The sequence below is a fragment of the Nycticebus coucang genome, chromosome 6, assembly GCF_027406575.1.
Source record: "Nycticebus coucang isolate mNycCou1 chromosome 6, mNycCou1.pri, whole genome shotgun sequence".
NCBI classification, from domain to species: domain Eukaryota; kingdom Metazoa; phylum Chordata; class Mammalia; order Primates; family Lorisidae; genus Nycticebus; species Nycticebus coucang.
In genome coordinates this window covers 46,979,591-46,993,565 of record NC_069785.1, presented here as the reverse complement: position 1 = coordinate 46,993,565, position 13,975 = coordinate 46,979,591, and the positions used below count along the sequence as shown (strand labels likewise).

General features: G+C 45.1%; 2 non-coding genes and 1 pseudogene across 3 annotated transcripts; 2 read left to right on the top strand and 1 right to left on the bottom strand.

Annotated features, from left to right (window-relative positions):
* Positions 1–1,650: 1,650 nt before the first annotated feature.
* LOC128587868 (60S ribosomal protein L7a-like) lies at positions 1,651–7,275 on the top strand (annotated as a pseudogene). The gene is made up of 2 exons (XR_008380657.1): positions 1,651–2,129; positions 6,432–7,275. The product of XR_008380657.1 is annotated as a 60S ribosomal protein L7a-like (transcript).
* Positions 7,276–11,785: 4,510 nt separating this feature from the next.
* TRNAH-GUG (transfer RNA histidin (anticodon GUG)) lies at positions 11,786–11,857 on the bottom strand. The gene has a single exon. It is a non-coding gene; the product is annotated as a tRNA-His (tRNA).
* Positions 11,858–12,460: 603 nt separating this feature from the next.
* Positions 12,461–12,532, top strand: TRNAH-GUG (transfer RNA histidin (anticodon GUG)). Its single transcript has one exon. It is a non-coding gene; the product is annotated as a tRNA-His (tRNA).
* The last annotated feature ends 1,443 nt before the right edge of the window (positions 12,533–13,975 follow it).

Sequence of the window (13,975 nt, the reverse complement as noted above, 5' to 3'; positions counted from 1 at the left end):
AGGCTGAGGTGGGATGATTGTTTGAGCCTAGGAGTTTAAGACCAGCCTGAGCAAGAGCAAGACCCCATCTCTACCCCATTTCTAAAATTAGAAATATTATTTAGACATTATCCTAGCTATTCAGGAGGCTGAGATAAGAGGATTGCTTGAACCCAGGAGTTTGAAGTTTCTGTGAGCAAGGCTGACACCATGGCACTCTAGCCTGGGCAACAGAGTGAAACTCCGTCTCCAAAAAAAATATCTGGAAATAGAGCTTGTGGGGTATCCATTAAAATGATCATGTTACTTGGGGTGAGAAGATAATATTTTAACAACCTTCAACAAATTATCAGATTAGCTGGCTCCTTCTGAGTAGAATTAGATAAACAGAAGATATATTTAATAAGGGAAAAAAGATTCAAGAACCCTGGGTAGGAAAGCTTAAGGACTAGAACTGGTTCTCTACAAGTAAATTGTGAAGCCTGAGATCAGCAAACCAGATTGGCTGACTTGCCAGCTTTCCCTTATCTCCCAAAAGATAGAAAACTACAATGAAGTACTTGATCCTGGCACAGCCATAAACCTTAGTAAAGATTAATAAACAATAATAAAAGCACTTACGATAAAACCTTAAATGATTAACTGATTATCTTGGAAGTTAAAGAACAGGGCCCCAGGGTTACAGGATCTGATTAAATTACATATGTATGAGGTGGGCCAGGGTGGAGAGAACTGAAGAAAGAGGCGATAGTAAGAGGGCATCCTGTGAGAATCTTCTGGGCAGAAGAGGGTGGGAGTGGAGGCAGTGAGTGGCCAGAGATGGGAGGCTAGAGAACTCTGTTGATTGATAGCCGTACCTGTATTACTGTCATGCTTTGGGATGGCCACAGTGCCAGACATTAATTACAAAGACTGTTGCCTTTACCAAACTGGTGTACAACCAGCTGCTTAGGAGAGGGAATTGGGAAGAGACCGCTGGAAACAGAATGGCCTTTCTATGAAACTGTTACTAAGCATTACCAGATTTATTTTCTGTGGTATTATCCAATCTTAACCTCTTGCCTCATAAAATGTTGCGAATTTGGAAATGTTTTAGGAAGGGTCACCATCTGTTTGGCAGAATTACAAGATGGCTGTGTTGTCTAGTGGCTGAGCCTTCATTGCCTTGGTGGTTTCCAGGAAAACAGGCCCTACATCACTCAGGATAGACTCAACAATGTTTTTTCTTTAGAGCCCAATGAAAATTGTTGGGATTTCTCCTGCCAAAAATAGCTGTTCATATATATCTGAAAAATTTATAAATAAAGCATCCTGATAAATTTTCTTTTTGGGAGTCATGAAATCTATGCTGTGGTCTTCTGAGACCCCAGCAAGTTAAAGGTATTAGAATGACACTGGCAACAAATACAAGGACAGAAATTTGCCAAAGCCTTTGTTAAAGAACCAGAAATCTCTACTTCTTGCTGGGCATGTGGTTGTGAGCTATTGAAGCAGAAATTAGATGCCTGTTAAAAGTTACAGTCAGTTTCAATTTCCTAAGCAACTACATAATTCCTTGTGGCACAGCCCTACAATATAGATAAGAGGTCCTGCTACTGACTAGTGTGCTGTTTATAAATGTAACTGCTTGCATTGTTTCTAAAGAGAAATCTGCTATTTCATTCTGATCTTTGTTCCTTTGTAGGTAATATGTCTCTTCCTTCTGGCTGCTTTATAAATTTTCTTTGCCACTTGTTTCCTGAAATTCGATTGTGTTGTGCTATTGTGTGTGTTTTCAGTATGTTTATTCTGCTAGTATTAGTTGAGATTCTTGTATCCTTTTTTCCCTACTAAATTTGGGGAGTTATATACTATTACTTGTTGAAATGTTTTTCTTTTCCAGTTTATTGCTCTTTTTCTTCTGGAATATATCATATGTATATTACACTACTTGATATTGTCTGCATGTTATCGAGGTTTGATTTTTTTTTAAGTCTTTTTTCTCTCTATGCTACATTTTGGATAATGTATATTGCTTTATCTTCAAATTCACTGTCTCTTATGACCAGTTTGAGTCTCCTTGTGATATGGCAGCTGGCTTCCTCCAGAGCTAGTGATCTGAGAGAGAGCAAAGAGGCAGCTGCAATGCCATTTATGATTTCCTCTCAGAGGTAATATATCATTCATATTATTATTTTCTTTTGGAGGGGAGATAGAGTTTCACTTTGTTGCCGTTGGTAGAGTACCATGGCGTCGTAGCTCACAACAACCTCAAACTCCTGGGCTTAAATGATCCTCTTGCCTCAGCCTCTGAAATAGCAGGGACTACAGGTGCCTGCCACAATGCCCGGTTATTTTTAGAGATGGGGTCTTACTCTTGCTCAGGCCAGTCTCAAATTCCTGAGTTCAAGCAATCCTCTCACCTTGGCCTCCTGGAGTACTAGGATTACAGGTGTGAGCTGCTGTGCCCAGCCTCATGTTATCTTTTCATTCAAAGAAGTCACTAAGTCTAGCTGCATTTCAATAAGGAAAGTTAAGCTCTACTTATTTTTCTTTTTTTAGAGACCAAGTCTTGTGTTGCCCAGGCCAGAGTGCCGTGGCTATTCACAGGTGTGAACATAGCACATTACAGCCCTGAACTCATAGTCCCAAGAAATCCTTCCTACCTCAGCCTCTCCAATAGCAAGGGACCTTCACAGCTCTACTTCTTGAAACAGGGTATATCAGATAATTTGTGAACATATGAACTTGAGAATCACTACAAGTTATCTTGGAGTATTTGACTAACAAGAATTAAGGGGGAAAGGAATTCTTAGCAGCTGGGTATGGATCATGTCTATAATCCTAGCATTTTGGGAGGCTCAGGCAAGAGGACTGCTTGAGGCCAGGAGTTCAAAACTAGCCTGAGCAACATAGTAGCACTCCCCCTCCCCCTTCTACAAAAAAATAGAAAAATTAGCTGGGAGTAGTGGCATGTACCGGTAATCCCAGCTTTTCAGGAAACTAAGGCAAGAAGATCCCTTGAGCCCAGGAATTTGAATTGCTGTGAGCTATGATGATGCCCCTCTACTCTTGCAGGGACAACAGAGAGGGAACCTGTCTCGAAAAAAAAAAAAAAAAAAATTTTAGCAAGATGAAGGCAGTGAAACAGAGTAATAATGACATAGAAATAGTTTGACTCTAAAATTTAGGGAGAAGTTTGGAAATATCAAAAAATCAAGTAAATGCACTTCAATTTCTGCCTATGTCTCTCCTTTTTAACTTAAAATTATATTTGAAATTTGCATATTCTGCCATCATGTCAGATTATCAATACTAACAGTGATATCAGTGTCACATGGATACATCTGTTTTCATGCTGTTTTGGCTCTAGGAAACATTTCACCCTTGATATTAGCTTCCTTTCATGCCTCATATCCATTTTCTTCTCCCAACAAGTTTATTCCCTCTACCTCCAACTAAAGAAGAAAGGCTAGGGCAGTGCCTGTGACTCAGTGGGTAGGGCGCCAGCCACATATAACGAGGATGGCGGGTACGAACCTGGCCCCGGCCAAACTGCAACAAAAAAATATCTGGGTGTTCTGACAGGCGCCTGTAGTCCCAGCTACTTGGGAAGCTGAGGCAAGAGACTCGCTTAAACCCAGGAGTTGGAGGTTACTGTGAGCTGTAACACTACGGCACTCTACCGAGGGTAATGTAGTGAGACTCTATCTCTAAAAAAAAAAAAAAAAAAAGAAGAAGAAGAAGGGCGGCGCCTGTGGCTCAGTGAGTAGGGCGCCGGCCCCATATGCCGAGGGTAGTGGGTTCAAACCCAGCCCTGGCCAAACTGCAACAACAAAAAAATAGCTGGGCGTTGTGGCGGGCGCCTGTAGTCCCAGCTGCTCGGGAGGCTGAGGCAAGAGAATCACATAAGCCCAAGAGCTGGAGGTTGCTGTGAGTCGTGTGATGCCACGGCACTCTACCGAGGGCAGTAAAGTGAGACTCTGTCTCTACAAAAAAAAAAAAAAGAAGAAGAAAGGCTAATGGGTGCAGTTTGAGAAAGAGTCCCTCTTCACTCCCAGATTAGTTCCCAATCCCCAACCTCAACAACTAAACCAGGGGTCTGAAATTCTCTTCTGCCTCTCCTTTGATGAAGACTTTTATCAATAGATATTTATCCATTTACACCTCACTTTTCTAAAATACTGTGTGATTATGTCCCTCTTCTGCTTAAAAATGAACACTTAAATGCCTCCCTCCGCCTATAACAAAGGCCTATAACAAAACCTATGGACAACCTTTAGGAAATCTGTGAATTTCTGACATTTTATCATACGTATATTAATTTTGAGAATAAGCTTATGGCTTGCAATGGATCCTCAGTGGAATAAATTGCTACAAAATGTGAAGAACCTACAGCCTCTAAGAAAAAAGCTTGACTCAAAAGAGTCAAGAGCAAAAGATTCATTGCAATTTGGTTCTACCATTCCTCTCCATCCACTCTCCCCTCTGTATCTTTTTTTTTTTTTATTGTTGGGGATTCATTGACGGTACAAGAAACCAGGTTGCACTGATTGCATTTGTTAGGCAACGTCCCTCTTGCAATCGTGTCTTGCCCCCAAAAGGTGTGGCATACATCAAGGCCCCACCCCCCTCTGTATCTTATGTTGTAGCTATGACTTGTCTTTTCCTATGCTACCTATAGATTCATGCTTTCTTACTTTTGCTTCTGCCTTTTCCTCTGCCTAGAATACCCTTTCTTCTTCTCTACCAGAAACATTATTATGCATGCCTTGAAATCTAACTCAAATGTTATATCGAGGTGGAATGAACAATCGAGGTCTCAATACACTTTATATATTCTTCTAGAATAATTGTAATTATTTCTTCATTCATCATATTAACCCTGGAATGAGGTGATTGAAGAGTAAGCACAGGTCTTATTTGAATTTGTATCTCCAAGACCTAGCACAGATCATATGAGGGAAGAGTGGGTAGACAGGTGTCAGCCTGAAACACTGCCTAGCAGAGTAGGGACACATCTCTAAGTATGGCTCCTGGGGACCCTCTCCTCACCTAGGACCACATCCACTCAGCCTAATGTTTTGCTGTCTGAGCACTGTAGTGAGTTTTGTACTTGTAGATTTCACTGACCAGTAAAATTTGAAGAATAATTTTGGAGACCAACATAGAATTGCCAATTAAAAACTTTCCAAGTAGGGCAGCACCTGTGGCTCAAAGGGGTAGGGTGCTGGCCCCATATGTGGGAGGTGGTGGGTTCAAACCCAGCCCTGGCGAAAAACTTAAAAAAAAAAAAAATAGCCGGGTCCTGTGGCAGGCGCCTGTAGTCCCAGCTACTTGGGAGGCTGAGGCAAGAGAATCGCTTAAGCCCAAGAGTTTGAGGTTGCTGTGAGCTGTGATGCCACGACACTCTACCCAGGGCGATAGCTTGAGACTCTGTCTCAAAAAAAAAAAAAACACCGGGTGGCGCCTATGGCTCAGTGGTAGGGCGCCGGCCCCATATACCGAGGGTAGTGGGTTCAAACCCAGCTCTGGCTGAACTGCAACCAAAAAATAGCTGGGCGTTGTGGCGGGCGTCTGTAGTCCCAACTGCTCGGGAGCCTGAGGCAGGAGAATTGCGGAAGCCCAAGAGCTAGAGGTTGCTGTGAGTCCTGTGACATCATGGCACTCTCCCGAAAGCAGTAAAGTGAGACTCTGTCTCTACAAAAAAAAAAATCTCCAAGTAAAGATGTTTTTAAAAATCAGAAATTATTACCTACTTTTTCCATCATTTTATAAAAGAAAAGTCATTTTAACACCTCAAAAGTAGGAAGGACATTGTTGCAGGCTGAAGGACAGTCCTTTGAATTAAATACATTTAGTGTTTTGAAAACCTTACCACATTGATCCTATATTTTCCTCTTCTTCTTTTTTTTTTTTTTTTGGTTACAGCCATCGTTGTTTGGCGGCCCGGGCTGAATCCGAACCCACTAGCTCAGGTGTATGTGGCTGGCACCTTACCGGCTTGAGCCATAGGCTCCGAGCCTGATCCAATATTTTCCTTTTTTTTTTTTTTTTTTAAGAGACAAGGTCTCACCCTATCGCCCTCAGTGTGTGTTGTGGCCTCACACAGCTCACAGCAACCTCCAACTCCTGGGCTTAGGCAATTCTCTTGCTTCAGCCTTCTGAGTAGCGGGGACCACAGGTGCCCGCCACAACGCCCTGCTATTTTTTGTTGAAATTTGGCAGAGGCCAGGTTTGAACCCGCCACCCTCGGTATATGGGGCCAGCGCCCTACACACTGAGCCACGGGCACCGCCCCAGATCCTATATTTTCATTCCATGATGAAAATTTCATTCTAGTTTATCAGTTCTAGAATGTTTGGAAACCACAAGCTGATTTAGACCTTTGCTTCTGAGACACAGCTGAGTTTCAGGTGTCATGACCAGAATAAAGACCTGTAGGAATTCCCTATCCTTTCTCTCTGCTCCAGTGGCTCAAGATGACGAAAGGGAAGAAGGCCAAGGGGAAGAAGGTGGCCCCGGCCCCCGCCGTGGTGAAGAAACAGGAGGCGAAGAAGGTAGTGAATCCTCTGTTCGAGAAAAGGCCGAAGAACTTCGGCATTGGGCAGGACATCCAGCCCAAGAGGGACCGCATCGCTTTGCCAAATGGCCCCGCTACATCTGGTCGCAGCGGCAAAGAGCCATCCTCTACAAGCGGCTGAAAGTGCCTCCCGCCATTAATCAGTTCACCCAGGCCTTGGACCGCCAAACAGCTACTCGGCTGCTTAAGCTGGCCCACAAGTACAGACCAGAGACAAAGCAAGAGAAGCAGCAGCGACTGTTGGCCTGGGCTGAGAAGAAAGCTGCAGGCAAAGGAGATGTCTCCACTAAGAAACCACCTGTCCTTAGAGCAGGAGTTAACACTGTCACCAGTTGGTGGAGAACAGGAAGGCTCAGCTGGTGGTGATTGCACATGATGTGGATCCCACTGAGTTGGTTGTCTTCCTGCCTGCCCTATGTCGGAAGATGGGGGTCCCTTACTTCATTATCAAGGGGAAGGCCAGGCTGGGGCGTCTGGTCCATAGGAAGACCTGCACCACTGTGGCCTTCACGCAGGTTAACTCAGAAGACAAAGGCGCTCTAGCTAAGCTGGTGGAAGCCATCAGGACCAATTACAACGACAGATACGATGAGATCCGCCGTCACTGGGGAGGCAACGTCCTGGGTCCGAAGTCAGTGGCTCGCATTGCCAAGCTGGAAAAGGCAAAGGCTAAAGAACTTGCCACTAAACTGGGCTAAACATACACTGTTGAGTTTTCTGTACATAAAAATAATAAATATTCACGCCAACAACAACAACAAAACAAAAACCTGTAGGATTTCCCCATGGTTTCTTTTTATGGGTGTGGAGAAAAGTACCTAGAAACAAGAGACCAAATAATGTATATTGAGCAATCTGTGCTAGTCACTTGACATGTATATTAGATGCATGCAAATCTCAGTTGACAAACTCAGCTAGAAAATAAAATACTTTGGGTAGGAAATGTTTTACGCAGCTTTGCAGTTCCCTCTGATAGGAAAGGTAAAAGATGCTGGTTTCCAGAATAAATGAATGAATGAATGAATGAGTGGATAGATGGAACTTGAGTCTGTGGAATGGGCTTAGTCGCATTAGACGTGGTTTCCTACAACTTAAAAGTCTTTTCCCCGCCTCAGCCTTTCTCGTCTACTTCCTTGGGCGCAGCGCCTCCTACCGGAAATCCAAGTGTGCTGCCTCCTCCCGAGCGGCCCCAAACACCGCAGCTCTGTGACGCGCTCCCAGATCACTGTCTTGTTTCTGTCAAAACCTCAACGTCTCTCCTCATTGATAGATTAGGGCAACTCCCTTCTAGTAATCAAATATTCACAAGGTGAACAATGAAGGCTCCGTTAGCGTTCTAGACCAGCGCAGGACTTATGAAACTTTCATGTGCAAATGAATCACGTGGGGGAGATCTTGGTAAAATGAAGATTTTGATTTGGTGATTCTGGGTTCTGGACCAGGATTCTGAATTTTGAGTAAACTTCCAGGAGATACAGAGGCTACTGGCCCAGTAGCAGCCAGCAACTACTGCAGCTGCTTGACACCACAGCCCTGTGGGTGCCAGCAGCTGCAGCAGCAGCTCCCAGATAAACTAGGTGTAACCAGGATGCCATGGGGTTGATTGTTAAAAGTATTTGAAGCTTACAAATTACTGTTGTCCTCTTCAAGGTTTGCCCTTGAAGTCTACACACTTATAGCCAAAAAATTTTTGCTGGCATGTTGCTTAGAATATTTTTGGAATGGTCGCTGAAACTTTTTGAACCTTAAAGAACTAGGTGACATATGTGTAGGTGACTTTAAAAGCATTCTTTGATCAGCCTGAGCAAGAGTGAGACCCCTCTACTAAAAACAGAAAAACTAGCCAGACAAGGTGGCACATGCCTGTAGTCCCTGCTACTCAGGAGGCTGAGAAGAAGATTGCTTAAGCCGAAGAGTTTGAGGTTACTGTGAGCTATGACACCATGGCATTCAACCTCAGAGAGACAGAGTAAGACTCTGTCTCAAAAAAACCCCCAAAACAAAAAACAAAACATTCTTTGAAAGTTACTTTAAAAGCAGTCAAAAATAATTTCAAAATGGAAAAAATATAAATATTGAGGTGGATTGACTCATATGGCTTTTAAATTAAACCTGAAGATAATTCCCAAAGATTCCCAAAATATTTTGGGCAGCTGACTGGAGAAAGTGGAATGCCTACTTTGAAACACAATGCTCCATGTTTTACTATGTTAATTTTTTTTTGCTTTTGAGACAAAGAGTCTCAAGTTGTTGCCCTGGATAGAGTGCTGTGGCATCACAGCTCACAGCAACCTCAAACTCTTGGGCTTAAGCGATTTTCTTGCCTCAGCCTCCCAAGTAGCTGGGACTACAGGCGCCCACCACAATGCCTGGCTATTTTATTGTTGTTGTTGTTGCAGTTGTCATTGTTGTTTTAGCTGGCCTGGGCCAGCCTTGGTGTATGTGGCCAGCACCCTACCCACTGAGCTACAGGCACCACCCATCTATGTTCATTTTTAAGGAGTTGATTTCACTATGTCATATTCCCATCTACTATTTTAAAGTAAAACTTCAACAGGGCTTGGTAGGTTCCAGGTATTATTGCTTTACAAATATTAATTCTGGCTTGGTGCCTGTGGCTCAAGCGGATAAGGTGCCAGCCACATACACCTGAGCTGGTGGGTTCGAATCCAGTCCGGGCCCGCCAAACAACAATGACAGTTGCAACCAAAAAATAGCCGGGCATTGTGGCAGGCACCTGTAGTCCCAGCTACTTGGGAGGCTGAGGCAGGAGAATCACTTGAGCTCAGGAGTTGGAGGTTGCTGTGAGCTGTGATGCCACAGCACTCTACCCAGGGTGACAGCTTGAGGCTCTGTCTGAAAAAAAAAATTACAAATATTAATTCTTTTCATCTTCATAACAAGCCTGCTTCCCCCCTACTGCTCCATTTTACGAATGAAAAAACTAAAGCATAGAGACATGTTGCTTGCCCAAGGTCATGCAGCTACTAAACGGATGAGCAGCCTACTTCTCAATGCCAGAGGCTTTATTACAAAGCTATGCTACCTCCTTAATTAGAGTTAGAACTAGCCTAAAGGAAGGGTGTTAGCTACTGTATCTCAAGGTCTATCATATGGAAAGAAAAAGTTTAAGTGACTTAGAAGGGAGGCCAGAAACCTGCAGATGGTTAACTAATCCAACCAAGATGGGAACAGCTGGAGTTGGAATATGTGAGCAGAGAGCTCTTACATTGCCTGCCTCTCTTCCTAGCACTGAGACCTAGAGAAGAATTCAGACCTGAAGCTGGAAAGGAGGGGATATGGGGATGTGGAGGGAAAGACCACATTTATGATCGAAAATCATAAAAGTTTTTTATTAATATAAATAAGCAAGAGGCCAAGGGGAAAGGGGTGTTGACTGATTGCTCAGAGAGGGTGTCGCAGGGCAGCAAGTTCTTGGGGAAGTCATCACAGTCTAGGTTCTCCAGCTCTCGGCTTTACCAGCTCAGAAACTCCATTTTGTCAGCACACATAAAGATAAGAAGGCTCAAGGAATATTAATTATACCAACCAGAATCTAACCAGTCTAAACCAAATGCCCATAGTCAGGAGAACAATTGGCAACAAACCAGAAGCTTATTCAAAGCAATGCTCTCTCCTGCGGGAAAGTCCAATGGGCAGTCGAATAATTGTCAGTCTGCTTTGTGAGTTTGAAATCAGAGTTATGGGAATGAACTGAGTGACCTCAGAAGAGGATTTCATGCAATGTTGACAGCTGGATGGACCCTGGGATGACTATGTAGATGCCAAGAAGACCAGCAGCTGGAAGTGCAAGAGAGCATCTTCCCCTCCTGTCACTCTTCCTGCAACCAGGTCACATACAACACTTTCAGTTCAGTTCTTTTTAGTATTCCTGGCCTGGTACGTGGAAGAAATGTGGGTTACTAAGATGGTTGAATTTGTGGGTTTTATTTCCTTGGTTGATTCTTTCTTGCTTATAATATTCTTAGAGAGTGACTGCTCCTGACTTTCTCCCAAGGATCTGGGAACAGCTCATTTTGCCTACAGAAGTTTCTGCAGGAGAGCAGTGGAGTAACAGGGCCAGGGCCATTAGGAGAAAAGCCAGAGCTTTTCCTCTCTTCCTACCCTGATACCTTACTGCAGCCCACAGTGTAGTTATCAGATGAGTGGCCTGAGGAATAGAAGTCATCATACTCCTGTAGGCTGGTTCTTTTTTTGTGGGTGATGTTGATTTTCTTTTCATACAACTCTTGAATCAGTCATCTAAAGCCCAGTGATTTCTTAAACTCACCTTCCTCCATTTTGTTCTGGTCAGAACACTCTTGCCATCTTAGTCGTCCTGTTATATGGCTTTAAACTGACCAAATTTAGGGAACCGAAGCTGAGATATCCTGGGAAATTACAGCCCACAGCACTGTCTGGCTTTTAACCTTGTTCAGATTGTGGGTGAAGGGGGCACCACCCCATTACAACATCCATCTCTCCCAGAAGAGATCCCAGACATGCTTTGCCACCCCCAGGTCCCCTGGGAGGAGCTGGAGAGGCTCATTCCTCACTAGGTCCCGCTCTCATTGCCTCCTTGACAGTAACACAGCTACCACCAGCCTCCTGACAGACCTGAATTTGTTGAGTAAAACAAAAAAATTTTGCTCTGAACTTGAGATGGATTAGGAAAAAAACCCTTCAGGAGGAAAACACACTCTCATATAAGAGTAGTGGAGATAAAGGACACCCACCCCTCCTTAGCACCCCTCAAAGTGGCTACAGGCACTAGTGCCTCTAATACGGTCATATTTTTCATTTGTCACAGGATCTGAACCAAGAGTGATTCGGTATATTGTCTAATCTGCACTCTTCTAACCCTTAATGTTTGCACATTGTTCCTATAAATTCCTATGCCCCCAAAGTATTTAGGTTTTATCTAGTGTGAGGCTTTGGGAGGAATCAATATGATTTTACCGTTAATAAGAGTCAAATAAGGAAAGGGCACCACACAGAATATATACAAAAATAAAATAATTACATGCTGGGTGAGATGGTGGGAGTGGCTGATTCACTAGCAGATTCAGAATTAAAAACATAAAGGAAGGCTCGGGAGTGTGCACAGAATTTTGTGTACACACGTGATTACCTCGTTATATTTTTGTCTTTGACCTAATAAGGTGGCAACTACCACAGCTTGCCATGAAGAATGTGGCCTTAGGAGTCCAAAAAGGCGCCCTTGCCGTGCCATTGTCCCCACAATGCCGTGACTCGGATTCGAACCGAGGTTGCTGCGGCCACAACGCAGAGTACTAACCACTATACGATCACGGCGAGCTACCGGGACGCCACATGAGACGTGTCACCCAGTATCATCCTTCTTGTCTAGACGGCCGCCGTCCCCGCTTTCTGGAACTTCCCGTCACCTCCCGGGCCCCTCCGGCACTCACGCTCGCCCTGGGCTCCCCAACCAGCTTCCGCAGGGACTTCAGCGCATATGAAAGGATAAAGGATCCCTGTGAGCGCCTTACTCATGTCAAACCCCAGAGTCTCCGGAATCGTGGCCTGAAGTCCCTCTAACGCTCTCCCCGCACTGGCTGTCCCATCTGAACGGACTTTGGTTAGGATTGTAGCTGTCTCTTAAATTTTAGAAGGAAACTCGCGTTGCCTTGCCCTCACAAATTCCATGAGAGTAAGGGTCAGAGGGAACCCCTAGCGCAGCTTTCACCAGGCAGAAACCGAGGAGTCTGGTTCGCGGTCAGGAGAGGAACAAAACCGAGAACGCAGAAAGAACCAGCGCGCCTGCGTACCTGCAGAGTGCTGCCAGGTTAAAGGTAGGCGGAAACAAATGACGAATCAATGACATTGCAAGGGGGCGGGGCTTATAACAGAGAAGAGTTCAGGCGAGGAAGTCAAGTCTCACGTCTCCAGTAGCTCGCCGTGATCGTATAGTGGTTAGTACTCTGCGTTGTGGCCGCAGCAACCTCGGTTCGAATCCGAGTCACGGCATTGTCGAGGACAATAGCACGGCATGGAGACTGGTTTTTTTTTGTTTTTTTTTTTTATGGCATTCTCTCATTTTTATTCTGAGTTTGTAACATACTGGAAAATGAACCCAAATCCTCTGTGACAGTTAGGAAGAACATTTATGCCAACTATGGCTAAACTGCACTACCGAAAGATAGAGGTGTCAGGTTTCTCTGGGCCTAGGGGAGTTGTTGGAGACAAAGCGCTCACCAAGCTAAGAGGTGCTGTAATAGACTAACTTATGCGTCGACTTCCGAACACGCTCTGGGAGAGGACTCCTAATGATAGGAATTTGTCAGCAGCCAGGATAAGTTCGTGTACAGAGACTTGAAGGAAGTCTTGAAATTGAAAGATGTAATTCCTTTTTGTAAGTATTCAGTCTTCTTTATAACCACCACCACAACGCCTGACAGTAGGCGCTTCTCAAAGACCTGTTGAGTGAACTAGTTGCAAAAAATTAAGAGAACGGGGAAGGACAAGAGGGAAGGCCAAGAGATGAGCTAAAAAGGGGAGACGATTTTCCTGCAGTCTAGGGGTGAGGATGAGGGATTCAGGAGTGAAAGGATTCAATTTGTGTTTAGCAAGATCCCTCCGGAGGCTCTGCAGAGGGTTGACTGGAGTGGTGACACTGACGAGACAGGTGGTCACTCTGGATTCACTTGTCAGATACTAATAGCACATTATCCGTTTAGCAAATAGCCCGTGCCTACTGTGTACTCGGCCCGATTCTAGGAGCCCTGGGTGCCGGAGCACCGATAGACAAGAACAACCGAAGCCGGTCCCTGCTGCCGCCAGGGACACAACAGAGATGGGCAGCAGGACCTCGTGAGCATGGTGGAGGGAGGAGTCAGGACTGTTGGGGAAGAATGAGCGGCTGGAAGGAAGTAGGTGTTGGAAGAGGGGACCTGGAGGGTGAGATGCGTTTATTGAGTTGCTTCTACAGGGCAACCGGGTTCTGAGGGCGTTCACACCCTCCGCAAAGGCAGCGTTGGGTCACTGCTGGAAGTTTCAGCTTGGAGAACCCATGAGGAGCGTCCCCTGCTGGCTTGGGAACCATGGAGGGTTCGCTGCAAAGGTCTCCAGGACAAGGGAGACGGGCGACCCCAAGCAAGTACAGTCTGAGCTCCAGCCAGCCCCGATCCTGGACGCCCAAGCTGTCTGCCTGAAACTCCCACTGCGCTCACAGGGGACCCGCTTCATCATCACCACCGCCCGTGGCTACCAGCCCGAAACAGAAGAGAGAAGACAAACAGAAAAGAACCCAACCAACTGGCCAGAGTGCAATGCGCCTGCGCATTCTCGGACTCAACGTCAGGCCAGAACCCCTCCCCATAGGTGGACCATTTAATGACGCGCAGACTGGGAAGGCCTATGACTGCTGAAGAAGAGAATTAGAGAAGCTGCTTTACAGGTCCCCGGTAGCTC